A 26,062-nucleotide genomic window follows, 5' to 3' on the forward strand; every position below is an offset into this window, starting at 1 on the left:
TCTAGCTTCTAAGATAAGTCGTAGGGTCAGTATTGCCTCACGTGTTCCAACATTTCTACGGAATCCAAACTGATCTTCCCCGAGATCGGCTTCTACCAGTTTTTGCATTCGTCTGTAAAGAATTCGCGTTAGTATTTTGCAGCTGTGACTTATTAAACTGATAGTTCGGTAATTTTCACATCTGTCAACACCTGCTTTCTTTGGGATTGGAATTATTATAGTCTTCTTGAAGTCTGAGGGTATTTCGCCTGTCTCATAAATCTTGCTCACCAGATGACAGAGTTTTGTCATGACTGGCTTTCCCAAGGCTGTCAGTAGTTCTAGTGGAATGTTGTCTACTTCGGGGGCCTTGTTTCGACTCAGGTCTTTCATCTCCCATTTCATCTTCACCTACATCCTCTTCCATTTCCATAATATTGTCCTCAAGTACATCGCCCTTGTATTGACCCTCTATATACTCCTTCCACCTTTCTGCTTTCCCTTCTTTGCTTAGAACTGGGTTTCCATCAAAGCTCTTGATATTCATGCAAGTGGTTCTTCTTTTTCCAAAGGTCTCATTAATTTTCCTGTAGGCAGTATCTATCTTACCCATAGTGAGATAAGCCTCTACATCCTTACATTTGTCTTCTAGCCATCCCTGTTTAGACATTTTGCACTTCCTGTCGATATCATTTTTGAGACGTTTGTATTCCTTTTTGCGAGCTTCATTTACTGCATTTTTATATTTGCTCCTTTCATCAATTAAATTCAATATTTCTTCTGTTACCCAAGGGTTTCTACTAGCCCTCGTCTTCTTACCTATTTGATCCTCTGCTGCCTTCACATGAGCCCAATTAAATGGGAACTTAACTGAAAAATCTGCGATTACTCTCTAGGACAAAACTTCTTTGTGAGGTCAGTGGCTGCTCGTATCCAGGCATTCACAGTTATCTCGCGAATGGGCCGTTTTCAGACCTATGCGTACTGGAAATGATTTGCTTATGTTATCGTGTACTTTCACCCGAGTCAGTTTCGCGAATAGTTGTAATACATCCGGTATAATCTCTTTACTTTCTTTACAGTGGACTCCGTCGCGTCGACCGTTTGCCGGGTGCAAGCCTTTCGAGTTGACGCCACTTCGGCGACATGCGTATCGATGGGGATGAAATGATGATGATTAGGACAACAGTCCCTGAGCGGAGAAAATCCCCGACCCAGCTGGGAATCGAACCCGGGCCCTGAGGATTGACAATCTGTCGCGCTGAACACTCAGCTACCGGGGTCGGACTACAGTGAACTAATAACGGTAGTAGGCTACGTTGTCCTCTCCTGTGCAAACTCTTCATCAAAGAGTAATACTTAACGTTCTCAATTATTGTAACATATATTCCAGTCTCTGTCTTCCTTTACATATTTTTCTCTCTACTGCTCCAACTAGTGCCATGTACGTCAGTCAAAAAAATGGTTCAAATGGCTCTGAGCACTATGGGACTTAACATATATGGTCTTCAGTCCCCTAGAACTTAGAAATACTTAAACCTAACTAACCTAAGGACAGCACACAACATTCAGCCATCACGAGGCAGAGAAAATCCCTGACCCCGCCGGGAATCGAACCCGGGAACCCGGGCGTGGGAAGCGAGAACGCTACCGCACGACCACGAGATGCGGGCACGTTAATCCCTAATATCTTAACCAGGTCCCATCAGTCTGTACTTTGTCCTAGCTGGTGTTTTCCACAAACTTCTTCCCTTGCATATTCTACGGAGGACCTCCTCATTTCTTATCAACTCACTTAATTGTCAGCATCATTCTGTAGCAACACCTCTCATACACTTGGATCATCTTTTTCTTCGGTCTTCTCACACTCCGTGGTTCACTTATGTCCGTACAGTCTCAGAATTTCTTTCTCAAACTAAGACATATGTTTGGTACTAGTAAACTTCTTGTTGTGAGGAATGCACTGTTTGTCTGTGCTAACCTCCTTCTTCGTTCCTAGACTCCGTACAGCACTTTGACATTTCCACGCCGGCTTGCTGCAAAAGAAAACCGCAATTTAATTTCGGTCATTTCATGCGAATAATGCATGAGCAAAAGAATAATTTTCCTTAAATGAAATGAAGACGAATGCACTGAAATGAAATGTCGTGTGACGAGGGCCTCCTGTCGGGTAGACCGCTCGCCTGGTGCAAGTCTTTCGATTTGACGCCACTTCGGTGACTTGCGTATCGATGGGGATGATATGATGATGATTAGGACAACAGTCCCTGAGCGGAGAAAAGCCCCGACCCAGCTGGGAATCGAACCCTTAGGATTGACAGTCCGTCGCGCTGACCACTCAGCTACCGGGGGCGGACAAGAATGCGCTGTAGTTGTACGACTCATACCTTCACTATAAATTGAAATAAGAATGGGATGGTCTGGTTATCGTAATAAGAAGGAACGGCTCGACTCGCCTTGCCTTCTTTATACGAGTCACCGGGTTACTAACCGGACACGTTACTCGATAAATGTGACCTCCGGAATGAGAACGCATTCAGTTAAGGAAACTGCAGTAAACAACGTGTCTGAATTACGTAATGAATAACTCTGTCGTGTACAAGCAATAGTTTTTCTGGATTTTCCGATTTCGAAGGCCCAGAGGCACAAGGTCCTCCTACAGCTGAGCCAAAATCTAACACAACTCTTGTTTACAGGGTATGGAATCAACCGTGGAGAAAGAGAGGGATTACCTACGAGAAATTTAAAAAGATCACTTTACAAATTTGTGTTCACTATTGATACGTACGCTAAAGCACCAAAGATACTGGTATAAGAATGCGTATTCTAATACAGATGTATGTGAACAGGCAGAATATGGCTCTGCGGTCGGCAACGCCTGTATAGGACAAGTGTCTGGTGCAGTTGTTAGATCGGTTACTGCTGCTACAATGGCAGGTTATCAAGATTTAAGTGAGTGTGAACGTGGTGTTATAGTGGGCGCACGAGCGCTGGGACTCATCATCTCCGAGATAGCGATTTTCCCGTATGACCATTTTACGAGTGTAACGTGAATATGAGGAATCCGATAAAACATCAGACCTCCGACATCGCTGCGGCCGGCAAAGATCCTACAAGAACGAGACCAACGACGACTGAAAGAATCGTTCACCGTGACAGAAGTGCACCCTTCCGCAAATAGCTGCAGATTTCAATGCTCAGCCATCAACAAGTGTCAGCGTGCAAATCATTCAACGAAACATCATCGATATGGGCTTTCGGAACCGAAGGCCCATTCGTGTTCCCTTGCTACAAAGCTTTACGCCTCGCGTGGGCCCATCAACACCGACATTTGACTGTTGATGACTGGAAACATGTTGACTGGTGGGACGAGTTTCGTTTCAAATAGTATCGAGCGGTTGGACGTGTACGGGTATGAAGACAACCTCATGAATCCGTGGTCCCTGCATGTCTGCAGGGGACTGTTCAAGCTGGTGGAGACTCTGTATTGGTTTGGGGAGTTTGCAGTTGGAGTGATATGGAACCCCTGATACGTCTAGATGCGACTCTGTCAGGTGACACGTACGTAAGCATGATGTCCGATCACCTGCACCCATTCATGTCCATTATGCATTCCGTCTCGGGCAATTCTAGCAGGACAATGCGACACACCATACGTCCAGAATTGCTACAGAGTGGCTCCAGGAACACTCTTGTGAGTTTAAACACTTATCTGGTCACCAAACTCTCCAGACATGAACTTTATTGAGCATATCTGGGATGCCTAGAGGAGATCTCCACCCCCTCGTTCTCTTACGGATTTATGGGCAACCCTGCAGGATTCATGGTGTCAATTCCCTCCAGCACTACTTCAGACATTAATCGAGTCCATGCCAGTTCATGCTGCGGCACTTTTGCGTGCTCGCGGAGGCGCTATAGGATATTAGGCAGGTGCGCCAGTGTCTTTGGCTCTTCAGTGTTTATATTATCTAATTGAATGTACCGGGTAGTGATCATTAACATGGCGTATGTTCACCATTTCTCTTTATAACGCCTTGAGATCTGACGGAAACACCTTCAATGAGGTGTCTGAATGTCTATGAATGGCGACCCATTCTTCCTCACGAACCGAAAGCAGAGAAGGAAGTGTGTGATGTTGGACACTAGGGTCAGGAGAGACGCCGATATTCTAATTCATTACTGGAGTATTCCATGGGGGTCAGGTCGGGAGACGCCAGGCCAGTCCATTTGTGTGAAATATTATTGCCCACAAACCAATGTGCCACTGATTCTGCTTTATGACCTGCTGCGTTGTCATGCTGATACAATCACCGTTCCCAAACTTATACCTTACTGTATGCGGTACACTTGCTGTAAAATGTATTCGTATCCTTCCGCATTTAGCACTTCCTTAGGTACAATAACGAGACCACAAGCTAACCACGAAAAACACCCCACATTGTGACACTACCTCCTGTCTAATTTACTGTTGGCACCTCTACCAGGCATTCGTGAAACCCAAACCCTTCCATCGGCTTGCTACAGAGTATAGCGTGATTCATCAGTCCAAGTCATTCGTTTCCAGTCATCCATTGTGCACCAGCGTTGGTGTTTGCACCACCTCTAGCGTCGCTTAGCACTGGCTTCACAAATGTGTGGCTTGTGATGTGCTGCTTGATTACGGTACCCAATTCTTTTTAACTGCCTACGGACGGTCATTGTGCTAGCTGCACTGCTGGTGTAACTTTGGCTCCTTTCACTGATTCCATGTGATTATTTACAACCAACCTCCGCAATTATCGATGGTCCCTGTCCGCCAGTACATGAGGTGTGGCTGGCCTTAGTTTAGCTGTAGTTGTTCCTTCTCGTCTCCACTTCACAGTTACATGACCAACAGTTTTACAAGGGTTGAAATGTCCCAGAAGTAACTGTTACTCAAGTGACAACCAATGATAAGTCTACCTTCAAAATCACTGAGTTTTCTTTTTGAACCCATTGTGCTGCTGGTGCTTCTCTACCGCCAACCCAGTACTCGCCGCCTCATTTTATACCGGCGGGCCCGCCTCTTGTGACATTTAGGGGTCAGTTCCGCATTACGTAGATGTGTCCATAGACTTTTGCTTGGATACTGTATGACATTGAAGAGCCAATGATGTGGGAGTCGTTTGTCGCGGAAAGAAAACCATCTGGAAATGTTTCGCTTGAGATATAGCGGCAGTCGCTGAAAGTTAATACGAACTTACTTGAGTGCTTGACGAAACTGAACGTGTACTTGCTGACGGCTGCGATATACACGTAAACACGAAGAAAACTAAGCGAGGCCCTCGTAGGCCTCGAGGCTAAAGTAATGACGTACACAGCATATCGCCATGCTGTTTAGCTAAATGTTAAGCTTGGAAAACAGACTCTTCAAGAGTTGGACGAAGTTTGCTATCTCGGAAGTAGGATAAAGAAGGAAGTTGAAACAAAGAATTGTACAACTCAAAATAGCTTTCTATAAAAATAATCCGGTAGTAATATACACACATCAAAAAAAAGTTTTGCATAACCTCGGTTCCGAGAGTTCCGGAACCTGTACAGAAAATTGGAGTAGAGATCAAAATAAACATCATTTCCGCCCTTTTTATTGGTCATGAAAACCACACATTGCATGTTGTACTACCATACAGCGAGACCTTCGGAGGTGGTGGTCCCGATTGCTGTACACACCGGTACCTCTAATACCAAATAGCACGTCCTCTTGCATTGATGCATGCCTGTATTCGTCGTGGCATACTATCCACAAGTTCATCAAGGCACTGTTGGTCCAGGATGTCCCACTCCACAACTGCGATTTGGCGTAGATCCCCTAGAGTGGTTGGTGGGTCACGTCGTCCATAAACATCCCTTTTCAATCTATCCCAGGCATATTCTGTAGGGTTTTGTCTGGAGAACATGCTGGCCACACTAGTTGTGCGATGTCCTTATCCTGAAAGAAGTCATTAAGAAGATGTGCACGATGGGGGCGCGAATTGTCGTCCATGGATACGAATGCCTCGCCAATATGCTGTCGATATGATAGCACTATCGGTCGGAGGATGGCATTCACGTATCGTACAGTCGTTACGGCGCCTTCCATGATCATCAGCGGCGTATGTCGGCCCCAAAACAGCAGGGAACCTCTACCTTGCTGCACTCGTTGGACAATGTGTCTAAGGCGTTCAGCCAGACCGGGTTGCCTCCAAACACCTCTCCGACGTTTGTCCAGTTGAAGACATATGCGACACTCATCGGCGAAGAGAACGTGATGCCGATCCTGAGCGGTCCGTTCGGCATGTTGTTGGGCCCACGAATGGTGTCATGGTTGCAAAGATGGACCGCGCCATGGACGTCGGGTGTGAAGCTGCGCATTATGCAGCCAACTGCACACAGTTTGAGTCATAACATGACGTCCTGTGGCTGCACGAATAGTATTATTCAACATGGTGGCGTTGCTGTCAGGGTTGCTCCGAGACATAATCCGTAGGTAGCGGTCATCCACTGCAGTACTAGTCCTTGGGCAGCCTGAGCGAGGTATGTCATCGACAGTTCCTGTCTCTCTATATCTCCTCAATGTCCGAACAACATCGCCTTGGTTCACTCTGAGTCGCCTGGACATTTCCCTTGTTGAGAACCCTTCCTGCCGAAAGTAACAATGCGGACGCGATCGATCCGCGGTATTGACCGTCTAGTCATGGTTGAACTGCAGACAACTCGTGCCGTGTACCTCCTTCCTGGTGGAGTGACTGGAACTGATCGGCTGTCGGACACCCTTCGTTTAATAGGCGCTGCTCATGCATGGTTATTTACATCTTTGGGTGGGTTTAGTGACATCTCTGAACAGTCAAAGGGACTATTTCTGTGATAAAGTATCCACAGTCAACGTGTGCCTTCAGGAGTTCTGGGAACCGGAGTGATGCAAAACATTTTTTGATGTGTGTACAAAGCATAAACTTTGGGGCCCGAAAAAGCTTAGTGAAAAAATCATACAACGAGCCAAAATGTTATGATCACTTGAAAGGTGGCTACACTGAGCCACAGCGCCAGAGATTGCGCCAAAGAGTATTATTCAGCCGCCTCCACTGGCAGTGCTTGTCGAGAGGTCGTAGTAGGGAGTGCTTGTCGGGAACTCGTAGTAGGCAGTGCTTGCTGAGATGTGGTAGTAGTCAGTGCTTGTCGAGAGGTCGTAGTAGGGAGTGCTTGTCGAGATGTCGTAGTAGTGAGTGCTTGTTCCATGTTTTGTGCAGTTGTTTGATGGGCTAGACAGCAGATGTTGTTCTAATGGAGATGTTGTAATGATCAGAGTGCTTTTCGTCAATATATATGAAGGTAACAAAATTCTCTGTTTTTTTTCATTATTTTTATGTCGTAAATAATGCGTCATTACAGGTTCAGTCAATAAAGCATCTGGCTTGTGTTCTTGTATTAGAGTGTAATTCTGGTTTTCTTGCGCAATTATAGTATTTCTATTTTCTTTTAATTACTTCAGTATAAATTGTATTTAAAATTTCTTGTCTTGTTGAAGAAGAACCGTGCCAGATGTGTACGTTGAATCACACTCCCACACACAGAACAATTACACTTGTGTTTTGGTTTCGTAGGTTTTATAGTTGCTGGGGACTTAATTAATTAATTGTGTTAACGGAAATTTCATTTCATTCTTTGTTGTTGTTCTATGCAGTCAGATTGCGTACAAATACTAGTCAGGGCCAACCGTTTACGAGACTACGTAATCGGACATACAGCGCTAAAATTTAAAAAAAATATTTGCATAAAATAATAATTAAGCCCCCATGCACGTGGCGACCCTGCCAGGATTCGAATCTGGAATCTTCTGATTGTATAAATAGCAGACAGTAGTACTGTTGTAGTAATTTGTAGTTTAGTAACTGTAGTCTATACTGCATGTGTAGATTTGGTAATTGTCATTCTTCTAATGGTATTTTTTTTTGTTTGTTTGTAGAATTTAATTTTTGTTGTCTTGTCTACGGGTTTGAAAATTTAGTGCAATTACTTCAATTGTTCGTTAATCGTGTTTGAGGGAAACATTTCGTGTGAATGGTATTGTTGGAGATAAAGAGTCATTGTGTGTTATTTTCGTACAGGGGCCAATTTTTTACGTTTTGTAAATGATTACGCGATCGATGAAAAAGGCAAAAATGATGGATAGTGAGAATGACGAAATTGTTAACATGGCGAACTCGCCAACACAGGAGAACAGTGTGATGAATAATGAAGTTGAAAACAATTTAATAAGTCGGGAAAATAGTCCGGAACCATTTCAAAATTTTTCTCAATCAGAAAATTCACAGAATACGAGATCAACGATAGAAGATTCTGAAATAGTATCGAACACAGATAGTTTTACAGCTATGACGAAGAAAGCTGGTTTTGTGGGAAATGTTAGGGGCGAAAAGAATTTTGAACCATTTAATATGGAGCAGTTGATGGGTGTAATATTAAATTTGGGATCTGAATTAAAAACAGTGGGATCACAGTTACGATCTGAATTTAAAACAGAGATGGGAACTTTGGCAACACGGTTAAAAACTGATATGGGAACAATGGAAACACGGTTAGACGCACTGGGATCACAGTTGGGATCTGAATTAAAAACAGTGGGATCACAAATAGGAACAATTAAAACTGAAATAGGAACAATTAAAACTGAGATGGGAACAACGGAAACACGGTTAGACTCACGAATAGGGACATGTTTCAAAAATATGAAAGATAAATTAAAGAAAGAAATCAGAGAAGAAGTACAACCGATTTTGAATTCTCACAATAATAGATTAATTGCAGTAGAGATTAGACAAAAGGAACAGGATAGAGAACAGGAAGAAAGAGATCGCGTGATAGTACAAAAATTTTCAGAGTTAAATTTACAACGTGCACACGATAAGGAAGAAATATTTGAGAGAATCGAGGAATCCGTACCAAATGACAGATTAAATAACCTAACACAACAATATGTACAGTTATCTACCAAATGTGTCAATACTGAAACCCGAGTCGCGACACTTACGGAAGACGTAAATAAACAGAAAGAACAATTAGGTGACTTATCGGAAAGAGTTGAGGAGATTTCAGATAAATTGACAAGTCTTAGTTTAAATGGGGACAGAGATTCAGATGATACAGCACCATTGCCATTTGCAGAAACCGAAGAGTACCAGAATATAAATAAGCATGTTGAAAATCAGGGAAAATTTAATGAATGTGTCAAAAGGAAATTTGAGTCATTACGAAAGCAAGTCAAACAAATTGAAGGCGAAATCGTAGGAAAAGACAGCAGAAGAAATTTAGAATCACAGATAGCAGAGGGCTTTGAAGAAAATAATTTATTTCATTTACTGGATGTAACAAGAGAGCGCCAGGCGCGCGAACTTGACAATAATCGACATTCGGACTGGGACAGACGAGGTAGGTCTTTGTCGCCACGAGGCGAAAACTTTGACTATAAACACTTTTTGACTGTTCGGAAATTTAAGATCTTCCGCAATTCTAAGAATGACATACATCCATGTTCATGGATAGATCAATTTATGTACGTACTTCCACCAAATTGGCCACTAAGTCACAAACTGGAAATTATGTGCGGCTATTAAAGTCCTCAGGGGATTCACTACACTAAGTGAATATGTGCCGTAGCGTGCATAGGGCCCCGAGCTGTAGTGGTGCTATTTCCCTTTTAGTTTTCTGCACCGCTGCCTACTCTTTTACTATTCTTTGCATCTGTCAAAACAACTCTTCGACTATCAATCTATCTAGAGAATCGGTAAAGAATAACCGGATATGACTATTTTACCCAAAAGTGATTTCGGAAATTACCATTTGGACTTACTGTATCTTCTGCAGCATTCATTCGTAGTTTAAACGAAATTTTACCTGTTCATCTTCGTGACAATATTACTTCGTATGTTGACGATATTCTTATTGCTAAACATTCTTGGAGTAAGCATAACAAAATTTTGGATTCATTGTTACGTATCTTTGCAAGAGTTGGCATTACTGTGAACTTGGAAAAATCTGAATTTGGTCGTTCTCAGGTGAAATTTCTCGATCACATTATTTCTACAGAAGGTATTCTTCCTGATCCAGAGAAACTAGACGCTGTTCGTAATTATGCTGTTCCTACCACAAAACGTGATGTTCGTAGTTTCCTTGGTGTCTGTAATTTTCTTAGACGCTTTGTTAGATCGGACAATTTGGCCACACCTCGTTTATGTGAACTATCTGGAAAGAATTCTAATTGGTGTTGGGATGAGGAAGCTCAGTCAGAATTTGAACAGCTTCGTGATGCTTTAGTTGCTGCTCCACTTCTTTCACATCCGGATTTATCTAAAGATTTTTGTTTGGCGACGGACTCATCACACAAAGGCCTAGGTGCACATTTATTTCAAGAGATAGAAGAAAACGGCGTTGTAGTACAAAAGACTATTGCATTTGGAAGTCGTGTTCTCTCTAAATCAGAAAAGAATTATTCGATTACGGAACTTGAAGCTTTGGCTGTTGTATGGGCTTTCACAAAATTTCGCATATTTTTGTACGGCAGACATACTAAGGTTTACACCGATCATCGAGCTCTGAAATTTCTTATGTCAACAAAATTAACTCATGGCAGATTGTCTCGATGGGCGTTGTATCGACAGGAATTTGATTTTAGTATTGTTTACATACAGGGTTCTTCAAATATTGTTGCTGATGCTTTATCACGTGCACCTGTGGGTTTGAAACAAAGTGCTGAAGAGGACTGCATAGAAAACAATTATTGTTTGATGTATATTCAAGGTGTTGCGTTTGAGAACTTTATTTCGTCTTCGCTCCAGGACATCGCTAAGGAGCAAAATAAGGATCCAATCTGGAAGGACATTAAGGAGAAGTGGAGGAGAAAGGAACACGTAGTGATTAGACAGCATTATTTAGTTCGCAATGACATTCTTTTTAAACGAAAATCGGTCGACAACTCTGTTTGGTTAGTTTGTATTCCAGATGAGTGGATCAATAAATTGATTTGGTACACACATTTCAGTTATGCACACTTTGGTCCCAGAAAATGCTTTCATAAATTACGAGAAAATTGCTACTTCAGTAATATGGAGAAACGTATTCGATCTGTTCTTGCCAAATGCAGATTATGTCAAAAGGCTAAGCCGCCAACTATTTCTCACAGAGCACCGTTGTTTCCTATCATTCCAGCGAAATTAAAGGAGATGGCTGGAGTCGATTTGTTCGGTCCAGTGGTTCGTTCTACTAATGGTTTTGCGTACATTTTAGTAGCAGTGGAATTGACATCAAAATATGTGTGTTTTACACCTTTACGCAAAGCAACAGCTCGTTCAGTATCTAATGCTTTCATTAAACATTTTCTTAAAGAAGTGGGTCATGTTGATAAGGTTATATCAGATAATGGATCACAGTTTCGCTCTAAAATTTGGCTTCGTACTCTACGGCGTCGTAAGATTAAACCAATTTGCATTTCACTTTTTCACCCTCAATCTAACGCTTCAGAAAGATGGATGAAGGAAATCAATAAATTGTGTCGTCTTTATTGTCATCAGAATTACAGAACGTGGGATCAGTATCTTCATATTTTTCAAAACATTCTGAATGAACTCTCTAACGATTCAACTTCTTTACCGCCTCTATTAATATTAAAAAATAAAGCACCGACAAATCGCATTTCTCAAATACACTCCTGGAAATTGAAATAAGAACACCGTGAATTCATTGTCCCAGGAAGGGGAAACTTTATTGACACATTCCTGGGGTCAGATACATCACATGATCACACTGACAGAACCACAGGCACATAGACACAGGCAACAGAGCATGCACAATGTCGGCACTAGTACAGTGTATATCCACCTTTCGCAGCAATGCAGGCTGCTATTCTCCCATGGAGACGATCGTAGAGATGCTGGATGTAGTCCTGTGGAACGGCTTGCCATGCCATTTCCACCTGGCGCCTCAGTTGGACCAGCGTTCGTGCTGGACGTGCAGACCGCGTGAGACGACGCTTCATCCAGTCCCAAACATGCTCAATGGGGGACAGATCCGGAGATCTTGCTGGCCAGGGTAGTTGACTTACACCTTCTAGAGCACGTTGGGTGGCACGGGATACATGCGGACGTGCATTGTCCTGTTGCAACAGCAAGTTCCCCTGCCGGTCTAGGAATGGTAGAACGATGGGTTCGATGACGGTTTGGATGTACCGTGCACTATTCAGTGTCCCCTCGACGATCACCAGTGGTGTACGGCCAGTGTAGGAGATCGCTCCCCACACCATGATGCCGGGTGTTGGCCCTGTGTGCCTCGGTCGTATGCAGTCCTGATTGTGGCGCTCACCTGCACGGCGCCAAACACGCATACGACCATCATTGGCACCAAGGCAGAAGCGACTCTCATCGCTGAAGACGACACGTCTCCATTCGTCCCTCCATTCACGCCTGTCGCGACACCACTGGAGGCGGGCTGCACGATGTTGGGGCGTGAGCGGAAGACGGCCTAACGGTGTGCGGCACCGTAGCCCAGCTTCATGGAGACGGTTGCGAATGGTCCTCGCCGATACCCCAGGAGCAACAGTGTCCCTAATTTGCTGGGAAGTGGCGGTGCGGTCCCCTACGGCACTGCGTAGGATCCTACGGTCTTGGCGTGCATCCGTGCGTCGCTGCGGTCCGGTCCCAGGTCGACGGGCACGTGCACCTTCCGCCGACCACTGGCGACAACATCGATGTACTGTGGAGACCTCACGCCCCACGTGTTGAGCAATTCGGCGGTACGTCCACCCGGCCTCCCGCATGCCCACTATACGCCCTCGCTCAAAGTCCGTCAACTGCACATACGGTTCATGTCCACGCTGTCGCGGCATGCTACCAGTGTTAAAGACTGCGATGGAGCTCCGTATGCCACGGCAAACTGGCTGACACTGACGGCGGCGGTGCACAAATGCTGCGCAGCTAGCGCCATTCGACGGCCAACACCGCGGTTCCTGGTGTGTCTGCTGTGCCGTGCGTGTGATTATTGCTTGTACAGCCCTCTCGCAGTGTCCGGAGCAAGTATGGTGGGTCTGACACACCGGTGTCAATGTGTTCTTTTTTCCATTTCCAGGAGTGTAGTTCCTTTTCCGCCTTCACGGAAACTGCGGCATTCTGAAGTTGTCAACCTGGCTCTACGAAATATTGCATCTGCGGCTGCAAGAAGAGAGAAATCAGCTAAACGTCCTGGTCGTTTATAAACCTTGTCAGTTGGTCAAAAGGTGTTAATTAAGTCCCACCGTTTGTCTCACAAAGGAAAAGGCTTGTGTCGCAAATTTTTTTTGCTTTATGACGGTCCATATAGACTTCGCAAAATTATTCATGATAACACTGTCGAAGTAGAAACTCAAATCTCGACGCTCTAAGGGAATACATCATATATCGAACGTTAAAATTTTTGTGGAATGACATACTTTAGAGAAACTAACAGCTACATGTAAACATGCGCAGAATGCAAGGATACCGCGCTGTGTTTTGGCGGCGGCACATACTCAAAGCAACAGTCAAGTCTGAGCGCCGCACAAGGCAGTCGTTGACCGCAAACAATTACTTCCTACGTCACGCGCCTACAGCTGATCGAGCGCTCAGTGCGAATGCACTGACAGCTGTAAACAAATACACAGTTTAATTTCTCTGATTAAATTCAGTATAAAGCTAGAGTGACTTGATGAATTATGTTATTAACGTTCAGTATTTTTCAGGATACGGTTGTATAAAATATTTACGAACTTCAGGTAAATTCTGTGCGTGTCCGACGTTAAGACGACTTGCTATGGAGAAAATTTCAGGAAGAATGTAAGTTCGAAGAAAAAAGTAATAAAAGGGTAACTATTAATTGAGTTTATTTTTCAGGTAACATATTTCCACTTTGGTACGTACTTTAGACGTAATTTGCTGCTCGCGATTACGTGATTCATACTTTGTGCTAAATTTCATGTTCTATGAATTTACTTGTGAAGCGACGTGCTTGCGTACATTTACTGATTTTGACAATGATTGATTAATGAACAGTGTTGTTATTTGTATATATTATGCTTTTTCACTGACGTCATATTTTTTTAATTATGTGCCTGCTGTGCTTATTTATTTAAATTATAATTGTCACCTGATTAATTGTGATGACTATGGTTATGTATGTAAGTTATACTTTGTGATTTATCTGCTTGCGCCTTCATGTTTACTTATTAAGATTACATATGAACATTTATTTGCTTATGCTGATATGATGCTAATGACCTGTTTATTACGTAAGATATATGTTTGCTGCTGTGCATATGGATTGCATATTTACACATTTCTGTTTTGTTGTCATAACTACTCTTCAATTTAGAATATAGAAATGCTGGTATACTGTGTACGAACATAGAGTTTAGGTCACACCATGGTATTAATTATAGATTGTTCACTTGGCAGAGCCTCGTTGTAGGAATTGTGGTGCATCCACTTGTTGACATTCTGTTCTCTACTGGTATATTTACTCGCTATTGCATGTTTTGCTTACGCTCAGTGCCTTATACTTTTAAGATAAGAAAACGAACTGCTATAATTCGACGAACGACATTAGTAAAAGAAACTTCATAGAAGTCACATGAGCTGGAGGTTTTATGAAAGCTGTATAAATTTATGCTAATAGGAAGGAAGCTAACGACATGACATACCAACACTAGGTTAGACCATTGACAGTTATTACACTGCATTCTTCGTGAGCAATTGAAATAGGAAGTGACACTCGACACAAAAAATACTCCACATGTTTGCTTCTGCCATGATTCTTGAAGTGGCGTACACACTGTGAAATATTATGATCATTCACACTCCGTAATCGATCTTAATTACTGAGAGTTATTCGAACTAAAGTCTGTTAGAGGTCATGTATGCATTTCTCTTATTTAATGATGGACAAAGTAACCAAAATGTATTTTATAATTCATAATGAAGATTTGGGTCAGATGGATTACACAGAGGTTGTGTGTGGACATTGTGTCTTCGGATTGTATGGGATGATGAACTGAAGTTTGCACTAGGATTTTATCTGTACTTGTTCGAGGAGACTGACTAGAGGAAAGAGTTGTTATGGAAGTGAAATGATATTGGTAATAAGGTTTATATGTATCGACGTATTGAAGAGGTATTATTGAGGTATTGAGATTGTGTGAAGTTGGTGATTATTGGAGTTTTGGTGGACAAGCGGTAAGGTAAATGATATTGATGATAAGTTTTATATGTATCGACGTAAGAGGTATTATTGAAGTATTGAGATTATGTGATGCTGATGATTATTGGAGTTTTGGTGGATAAGAGGTAAAGTAAGTGAGGAGCATATTTTTTTTGTTGGTTTATATGGAACAAGGAGGATGAAGATGGCAGACTAGAACACTAAAGTGGAAGGAAGATTATCTACACACACTTTGTTAAATCAATAAGCAGTATATACTTTTTTTTGAAGAGAGGAAGTATTTGCATATCTTGGCACACTGACAGTTGTTCAGCAACAGTACATTTGATTTGGCTTGGCAAACATTGGTCTTGACATGATGACTATGACGTTGACTAACTATTATTGACTGTTATACATTGCTGCCACTACTACTTGATACACATGATGAACATCAAATTTTGACAGAATTGCATTTACACAGTTAACACTATTCAATTACACAGTAGCACTAATGTGGACGAAAGATGGGTGAGTGTGTTTTGTGTGTTTTCCTTTGCCAATCCCAAATTGGTACCGACCTATCTTCTAAATATTATTTTACTTGTTTGTTGTGGCTTGCACTGACACCCATAAATATTATAGGTTTACTGATATTTGTGTATTTGTAATAGTTAATATGACAATTATCTGATATCATTTGTGTGTTTATTATAATTTGTATGTTTAGTGTAAGAGTATTGATAATAATTTTGTAAAAGCAGTTGTGTGTGCATTCAAACTGTTGTTCACACCTGCACCTGTTCAACATTGATGTGTGACACTTAGACATGTTTAATTTCTGCTGATGAGCTGTGTGATTAGTGATAGTGCATATTATGGACTGTTACTTGCACTTTTTCTACATGATTGGTGCCACTAGGACATGTTTAATTTCTGCTTATAAACTCTGATGAACAGTATGATTAGTGATAGTGAATATTATGGACTGCTGTCTGCACCTGCTCAACATTGCTGGGTGCCATTGATGAACTGTTTCTACTGAAATGATGTTACTTCTTGCTGTCTGCACCTGCTCAACATTACTGGGTGCCACTGATGGACTGCTTCTGTTGAAATAATGTCACTTGTTGGTGTCTGCACCTGCTCAACATTACTGGGTGCCACTGGTGGACTGTTTCTACTGAAATAATGTGACTTGTTGCTGTGTGTATCTGTTCAACATTACTGGGTGCCACTGATGGACTGCATCTATTGAAATAGTGTCACTTGTTGGTGTCTGCACCTACTCAACATTGCTGGGTGCCACTGATGGACTGCATCTATTGAAATAATGTCACCTGTTGGTGTCTGCACTTGCTCAACATTACTGGGTGTCACTGATGGACTGCTTCTGCTGAAATGATGTCACTTGTTGGTGTCGGCACCTGTCAACATTACTGGGCGCCACTGATGGAACTGCTTCTACTGAAATAATGTCACGTGTTGGTGTTTGCACCTGTTCAACATTGCTGGGTGCCACTGACGGACTGCTTCTACTGAGATAATGTGACTTGTTGGTATCTGCACCTGTTCAACATTGCTGGGTGCCACTAATGGAACTGCTTCTACTGAAATAATGTCACTTGTTGGTGTCTGCACCTGTTGACCATTGCTGGGTGCTACTGCGGGAACTATCAATTACTTGTTTTTTTTTTAATCATTGAAAGCATTTTATGTGAACATTTGTATAAAATGATTTTTTGTGTATTGTGAAAACTATTATGTAAAGTCACATGTATGAAAAAATTTGTATTGCTTACTGTATTTCATATGTTAGGTTATTGAAAGGTCAGTGCAAAGCCAAAATTTTATCTAATTATGTGATATTTACGTATTAATATTATCTTTTATTTTTGTCTGTATTTTTGTGGACGAATTTGGTGGTATTTTCAACACCAACGCTGGCAAAAATACCATCAAATTCTGGCCCGTGGAGGAAGGGCATATGAAAGGTGGCTACACTGAGCCACAGCGCCAGAGATTGTGCCAAAGAGTATTATTCAGCCGCCTCCACTGGCAGTGCTTGTCGAGAGGTCGTAGTAGGGAGTGCTTGTCGGGAACTCGTAGTAGGCAGTGCTTGCTGAGATGTGGTAGTAGTCAGTGCTTGTCGAGAGGTCGTAGTAGGGAGTGCTTGTCGAGATGTCGTAGTAGTGAGTGCTTGTTCCATGTTTTGTGCAGTTGTTTGATGGGCTAGACAGCAGATGTTGTTCTAATGGAGATGTTGTAATGATCAGAGTGCTTTTCGTCAATATATATGAAGGTAACAAAATTCTCTGTTTTTTTTTCATTATTTTTATGTCGTAAATAATGCGTCATTACAGGTTCAGTCAACAAAGCATCTGGCTTGTGTTCTTGTATTAGAGTGTAATTCTGGTTTTCTTGCGCAATTATAGTATTTCTATTTTCTTTTAATTACTTCAGTATAAATTGTATTTAAAATTTCTTGTCTTGTTGAAGAAGAACCGTGCCAGATGTGTACGTTGAATCACACTCCCACACACAGAACAATTACACTTGTGTTTTGGTTTCTTATGTTTTATAGGTGCTGGGGACTTAATTAATTAATTGTGTTAACGGAAATTTCATTTCATTCTTTGTTGTTGTTCTATGCAGTCAGATTGCGTACAAATACTAGTCAGGGCCAACCGTTTACGAGACTACGTAATCGGACATACAACGCTAAAATTAAAAAAAAATATTTGCATAAAATAATAATTAAGCCCCCATGCACACTGCAAACCGCGAGACTAACGCCGGTTGGTGGATTCTGGGCACATGAAGCGGTAAGGAAGGTATATGAGACCAGAGACGAATGGACAATCATACTAGTGACGATACAGGCAGAAATTGGGGGAATCCATTGTCATAAGCGACTTCGACAAAGGACATATTGCTATGGGGCTAGGAACGTGCATCTCTGGACGGCTGTATGCTTGCAACTGTCGTGGGAATTCATGGAAAGTGATTGAAGGACGGTGAATGAACGAGTAGGCGACAAGGCGGCGGACGTTTACGTCTTATCACAGAACGTGGAGGTCGGGTGTTTGTCAGTTCTATAGAGCATCTGTGGCAAATCTGACATGACTAAGACCAATAGAAGCTGATAGTTTACGTACACTAGTTCCAGGTCCCTCTTCCACTCGTTGCAATACTCTGTCCTTCACAACAAGAGCACGAATGCGGCAGGGTCTGCTACAATCCGCCTTTTTCGAGTTACGGACCCACAATCTGCCAGTCACTGGAAAAGAGGGCAAAATAAGATGGCACCTTGAGTTCTGGATGTTAAGCAGCATACAAGACACGGGCTTCACTGTTGCTTCCATTTCCCATACCAAACCAGATCATGGCTGCTATTTCCCGAGGGGAAAAGTATACTGACTGAAAAAACAATCACAACACCAAGAAGGAGTTGTGAGACATAAACGAAAGTTGGTAGACGTGTTTGTAACACTAAAAGATGATATCTATTCAGATTTCGTGATATGTCACGTAAGAGTGGCGCTAGTAGCGCCCACGATGAGGATGTAAATCAGTCTTGCTTTAAATACGCACTGTAACGATTGTGAGCGTTGGTTGCCTTTGAGACTGGAGGTTGTGAGTTGATGTTAGTCGAGAATGCCTTTACGGGGACAAAGGCGCCATTATCAACACCGTACTGAGCGTGAACGAGGTTGTGTCACAGCTCTACAAGAGCGTGGATCTTCCTTCTGTGATAGCGCAGCAAGGTTTGGCAGGAATGTAGGCACCGTACATGACTACTGGAAGCGGTGCTCACGAGAATGTATGGTCGCAAGAAGTCCGGGCACCCGAGTCCGGCATATGGATCTGGCGTAACGTAGTGCATCTACAGCAGCAATTTGAGCAGCAGTTGGCACCACAGTGACACAACAAACTGTTACTTCAAGAACAGCTCCGAGCCAGGTGCCATGTACCGTGCACTCCACTGATTCCAAACCATCGCCATTTTCGACTTCAGTGGTGTCAAGCGAGAGCTGATCGGAGGGTAGGGTGATGGTCTGTTGCGTTTTCTGATGAAAGCTCGTTCACCCTCAGTGCCGCTAATGGCCGTGTGTTGGTCCAGTTGAGATCTAAAACCAACTTGCTTGCATGCTAGACGCACTGGACCTACACCTGGAATTATGGTCTGGGGTGCAATTTTGTCTGACGGTAGGAGTACTGTCGTGGTCATCCTACGCACTCTGACTGTAAATTTGTACATCAGTTTCGTGATTCTACCTGTTGTGCTGCCATTTATGAGTAGCATTCCAGGGGGTGTTTTTCAACAGGATAACGCTCGCCCATATGCCGCTGTTGTAACACAACGTGCTCTACAGAGTGTCGACATGTTACCTAGGCCTGCTGGTTCACCTGATTTGTCTCCTGTCGGTTACATATGGGACATCAGCGGACGACAACTCCAGAATCATCCATAAACAGCGAAAACCGATCTTGTACTGACCAACCAAGTGCAACAGGCATGGGGCTCCATCCCGCAAACTAACATCTGACACCTGTACAACACAATGCATGCACGTTTGCGTGCTTGCATTCAACATTCTGGTGGTTACACCAGTTATTAATGTACGAGGGTAATCCCAAAAGTACGGTCTCCTATTTTTTTTATAAGTACATAGACCAGCTTATTTTTACATGGTTTACATTGTAAGTAGGCTGTTTATGTTTTCTCTATGTAAGTAGGCTGTTTATGTTTTCTCTATGTAAGTAGGCTGTTTATGTTTTCTCTATGTAAGTAGGCTGTTTATGTTTTCTTATTGGCAACGTTACGTAGCGCTCAATATGAAAATCACTGGCTGTGCTGTGTGCAGTCTGTGGCTAGTTTGCATTGTTGTCTGCCATTGTAGTGTTGGGCAGCAGCAGCTGGATGTGAACAGCGCGTAGCGTTGCGCAGTTGGAGGTGAGCCGCCAGCAGTGGTGGATGTGGGGAGAGAGATGGCGGAGTTTTGCAATTTGTCATGAACTGATATATATATTATGACTTGTGATGATATTAAGGTAAATACATTGTTTGTTCTCTATTAATATCTTTCATTTGCTAACTATCCCTATCAGTAGTTAGTGCCTTCCATAGTTTGAATCTTTTATTTAGCTGGCAGTAGTGGCGCTTGCTGTATTGCAGTAGCTTGAGCAGCGAAGATTTTTGTGAGGTAAGTGATTTGTGAAAGGTATAGTTTAATGTTAGTCAGGGCCATTCTTTTGTAGGGAATTTTGAAAGTCAGATTGCGTTGCGCTAACAAAGTATTGTGTGTCAGGTTAAGGACAGTCGTGTAGAATTGTTCTAAGGGGAAGTTTCATATGTCGACCCTTAGCCTAGGATACCTCACTGGAATCTTCTGATTTTTTCTTGTAGTTTGTGTATTTAGGGTAGCTTTTGTTTATTGCTAGCGCGTAATTGTAGAGAGAATCTCCTTTGTAGTTGTAGTTTTTCATTGTTGTAGAGTAAAACAGTTGTGGCATGCATGTAGATTTGCACCAAGTATTTCGCAGCTGCAATTAACTAGACATTATTTCCATTGCTACGTTATTTTATTTTGCTCTTCAAATTGTGTTTTTCTGTGTTGTCGTGTGAAATACTGTGACAATAATGGCGTGTGAAAAACGTAATACTAGGCTCCAAAGTAAACTGAGAAATGACAGTGAAGACGAAGGCAGTGTGTTAGCGCCGCAGAGTAATGAATTAACTGATGTTCAAAGTAGTAATTTGGTAATCGTGCATAGGGAAATGGAGCGGGCGGCAAACAATGGCACGGACAGTGAAACAATTAGTGAAGAGGGAAGCATTATCGATCGATCGGTCGGCAACAGCTCGCCTCAGGAATCCGAAATGACAGGACACAATTTCGCAAATACTGTAGATTCAGGTTTTGGGTTATCACCGTTTTCTCAAATAAGTCAAGACGCATTTTCTGCTTGTCAAAATGTGAATGTTGCCGGTGCAAATGCACTGCCGAAAAGCGTAGAGAAACAGATTCCAGACACTAATACATTATTATTGCAATTAATGCAACAAATGGAACAAAATCAGAGACAAACACAGCAAAAGCTTCAAAAGTTAGACACAATGGAACAAAATCAGAGACAAACACAGCAAAAGCTTCAAAAGTTAGACACAATGGAACAAAATCTTAAAAAGTTAGACTCATTGGAGCAAACTCTTGAACGAACACGTGAGGATTTAACTGCTGAATTACATCACATTGAATCGAAATGTCAAAAAGTCTGTAATGACGTAAAAACACAAATTTGTGAGCATTTCCAACCTATTTTTTCGCGTCATGAAAATGCATTACAGAATCACGAAGCAGCCATAAAAGAACTGCAAACTATTGTTCATGAAAATCACAACACCATTTGTAAAAATTTTTGTGGGGAGCATGGGGGCTATGTAAGTAGGCTGTTTATGTTTTCTCTATGTAAGTAGGCTGTTTATGTTTTCTCTATGTAAGTAGGCTGTTTATGTTTTCTCTATGTAAGTAGGCTGTTTATGTTTTCTTATTGGCAACGTTACGTAGCGCTCAATATGAAAATCACTGGCTGTGCTGTGTGCAGTCTGTGGCTAGTTTGCATTGTTGTCTGCCATTGTAGTGTTGGGCAGCAGCAGCTGGATGTGAACAGCGCGTAGCGTGCGCAGTTGGAGGTGAGCCGCCAGCAGTGGTGGATGTGGGGAGAGAGATGGCGGAGTTTTGCAATTTGTCATGAACTGATATATATATTATGACTTGTGATGATATTAAGGTAAATACATTGTTTGTTCTCTATTAATATCTTTCATTTGCTAACTATCCCTATCAGTAGTTAGTGCCTTCCATAGTTTGAATCTTTTATTTAGCTGGCAGTAGTGGCGCTTGCTGTATTGCAGTAGCTTGAGCAGCGAAGATTTTTGTGAGGTAAGTGATTTGTGAAAGGTATAGTTTAATGTTAGTCAGGGCCATTCTTTTGTAGGGAATTTTGAAAGTCAGATTGCGTTGCGCTAACAAAGTATTGTGTGTCAGGTTAAGGACAGTCGTGTAGAATTGTTCTAAGGGGAAGTTTCAACATCAGTTTACAGCTTGAACATATTGCTATTTTTCTACATAATCACCATTTCTGTCGATGCATTTTTGTAGACGCTGTGGCAGTTTTTGTATGCCCATGTCCTACCAGCTCGACGCCATGCTGTTCAGAAAATTATGAACCTCTTCTTTCACCTCGTCGTCGGAGCTGAATCGCTGAGACCACAGTTAAGGCTGACAGGTACTGTGAGACTCTGAAAAAACTCAAACGGGCAATTCAGAACCGGAGAAGAGGAATGTTGAGCAAGGGCCTACACATTCTCCATGACAACACTCGCCCACACATCACTCGGCAAACCGTTGCTCTCCTGCAACAGTTTCAGTGGAACATAATCACCCACCCAGCGTAAAGTCTGACTTGGCTCCCAGTGACTATCACCTGCTCCCTAGGTTAAAAGAACATTTGGCCGGAAAGGGATTCAGCTCCGACGACGAGGTGAAAGAAGAGGTTCATAACTTTCTGAACAGCATGGCGGCGAGCTGGTATGGCATGGGCATACAAAAACTGCCACAGCGTCTACAAAAATGCATCGACAGAAATGGTGATTATGTCGAAAAATAGCTAAACGTTCAAGCTGTAGACTGATGGAAACCATTGTAGAGATAAACAGGTCTATGTACTTATAAAAAAAATGGGAGACCTTACTTTTGGGATTACCCTCGTACCAGTATTTGACATTTTCAATGGTTTCTGTCTCGTTTACATTAACCTGTGATCTTGCAATGTTAATCACATAAATATGTTACCTGGACAAATGTATTCCCGAAATTCTATTACTCTACATGACTTATTTTTGGTGTTGCAATTATTTTTCCATCGGTATAGTTGTAGGATTCAATTAAGTTAAGAACTGGACCCCTTAGAACAGGGGTATCCAAGATTTCGGCTCGCAGGCCATGCCGTAGCACGAATGCCATAGCGCTCGGCCTCGCTGCACACGTCCCCTGCTGCCACAGCGTGCTGTCTGAGTGAGAGGAGGAAGGAGACAGGAAAACTGTGAGTGTACATTTGTAAAACTCTAATTCCTCTCTCTGAAACCCCGCCCTATGGGAAGAGAGGGAGAGCTTTAGTTTAAGCGAATCAAAATTTAAGAAGTAAATAAGTATTTTTTATTTATCCGGAACCACTCTCCACGCAAAAATGAGAACATGGATTTTCTTGAATTACAGCGCCAACAGAATCAAAACAAATGTTTAAGACAAAATATACGTAGTTTTTTATGTAAAATCTGATTTTGCAACAAAAAATGGGGGTTCCCATTTGAAATTTGAAATTTGCCTCCCGCCCCAACCCCAGGTGGCTGGGGTGGAGGGCTAATTTTAGCACCAGCAGATGTCCCTCTCGAAAATAATCAGCTTTGGATTCTACACATTTTTTTGTGTGAAGCTTATTTTTCCAGTTATTCTGGTTTGTCAACTTAAAATTTACACCCTGTATATGAGTGTCACCTGGACTATTTTTTTTAACCACATAGGGCTTTCTCCTGGGCGAGGGATTCGTGATAAAAGGAAGCAAAGTATGGGGCCAATGCCTACAGTACACTCTGTAAAACGGAGCTGGGATTCCAACTGTTTGCTATGGACCGTCATTTTATATACTGACGAAAAAAAGCCTCAACATCAAAAAAATTAATGTAAAGTAATGTAATTTCTGGAATATATTTGTCGAGGTAACATATTTAAGTGATTAACATTGCAAGATCACAAGTTAATGTCAACGCGACATAAACCGTTGCAGACGTGAAATACTGGTAGATCAATAACGAGTGTAACCACCATGGTACTATATAATTTGTTACTACCTAGTTGCTGAGAATATAATTTATATAATGCAAATGTCAAAGAAAAATAAAAAAAGATGAGAAGGTCTCGGTACAACCTCGAGGTATTCTCATCTGGAATGGTTTGTGTTAATGTATGTTCACACAGATTACATAGATTTAATGCTGATTGAGCACTTAATACACGGAATTCATGAATTTTAGCTTTACATGAGAAATACACTTATGTTTGTAACTTGTTAGTAGAAATAGAATATAGTTCATTGCTACTTGAATGAATTATTCCTTAAATAACTTAATACCTTTCTGATATATAAAATTCATTGATTATAGCTTTGAATAGAGAAGAGAATAATATACTTCTGGCTGCACACAATAATACGAGCAATACATTACTGCTTGTGTGCAGTATACTTTAAACACTATGCAGGATGCCATTGCGGAGGAGGAGCCTCGGAATAAAAGTTCCTCGAGCCTTCTCCTCCCAAGCGACATTACCTTATTACTACAGTCTTATTATGTGGTGCCGGTATTTATTGTTTTATGATTGTTGTGTTGTTTGTAACTGTGTAGTGGCATGCAGTGTCATGCATTGTTGGTTTTGGTCCCTTACATTTTGATCCCTTCTAGTCATGTTCACTTAGTGTTCCTTCCTCGGTTTCGGAATCTGTGGTCGTGTTTGTGACCTGCCATGTGATTTGTTGTATTGTTTGTGCTTGTCTACACCTTCTTCCTTACGGGTTTTGGCGCTTGTATTCTTCTTACAGAGTGTTCGATACAATATCGGCTACGCTATGTATTGTGTTCCAGTCATCGGGATTACTTATTATTCTGACGATGTCATTGTCGTTCTGTATAGATCTCACTTGTGCTAGCGTGTTGCACAGCAGCGCGACATGTTCTGGTGTTCCAGTTTCTCCGCATACGCATACTTCGTCTTAGTTAGTCCCATACGGTTTAAATGTACCGGAAAAGGCCCGTGGCCTGTCAGGAAATGGACCATCCCCCGGCTTGGGTCGACTTGTTTCAGTTGTCTTTCGTGTACCTCAAGAAAGAAAGAGTGTACTCGGCGACCCTTGTCGGATGCATCCCACCCTCTCTGCTATGTTTGAATCCGCCATTGTTTCATTTGTGTTTTGTTCATAATGTTGGTTCCCGTAATTTCGGTGACTTTATCGAGCCTGTCCCTCTTAAGCCAGTAAAGTGCAGCTCTGTAACGTATTGTTATGTCTATAGGGCAGATCCCCATCATAACGAAAAGTGCCTCTAGTGACGTGGTGTTGAAGGCTGCGCTCATTCTCAGGAGTACACTACGCTGACTTCGTCTTGCAATTGTCTTGTTAGTCTGTATGTTCATTCTGTAAGCCCAAACACTTGCGGCGAAGCATCGGATGGATTCAAATATCGCAATGGGGTAGGTCCTTAACGTCTTAATAGGTAATTTGTACTGAGTTGTGTTTAGTCTTGCTAGTTTGTGCATAATTTTGGAGGTTTTGTCAATTTTTAGTTTTATATGATGTTTGAAAGTCTGTTTTTCGTCTAGATGCAGTCCGAGATAACGTGTGACTTGCTTCCTCTGTGTGCTTGTATTGTCTAATTTTAGAATTGGATTCCTCTGTAGTGTTGGGAGCTATTTTTAATTTATTGTCTTTGCACCAACTGTTAATTTTCTGAAGTAGTTGCGTGCCTTTTGTCTCTAGCGCTGCTCTCGAGTTGGCTGACACCACAACGAGCAGGTCATCTGCGTAAGCCACCACACCTCTTACCCTGTCGTCACTGTCCAGGGTGTTCAGCAAGGGCTCGGTTGAGATATCCCAGAATATTGGTACGCAGATCGAGCCCTGTGGACATCCCTTTGTTATTCTCTTGACAACCTTCCGTGCACCAGCCCTCCACTCCGCCACTCTGCCTCTGCAATAGTCGAGGAGGCTGTTGTAGAGGGAAGCTGATAAGCCTCATTTCCCTTAACCTGGCGAAGAGGGACGGCCTCCACAAGTT

The sequence above is a fragment of the Schistocerca americana genome, chromosome 1 (assembly GCF_021461395.2).
Source record: "Schistocerca americana isolate TAMUIC-IGC-003095 chromosome 1, iqSchAmer2.1, whole genome shotgun sequence".
NCBI classification, from domain to species: domain Eukaryota; kingdom Metazoa; phylum Arthropoda; class Insecta; order Orthoptera; family Acrididae; genus Schistocerca; species Schistocerca americana.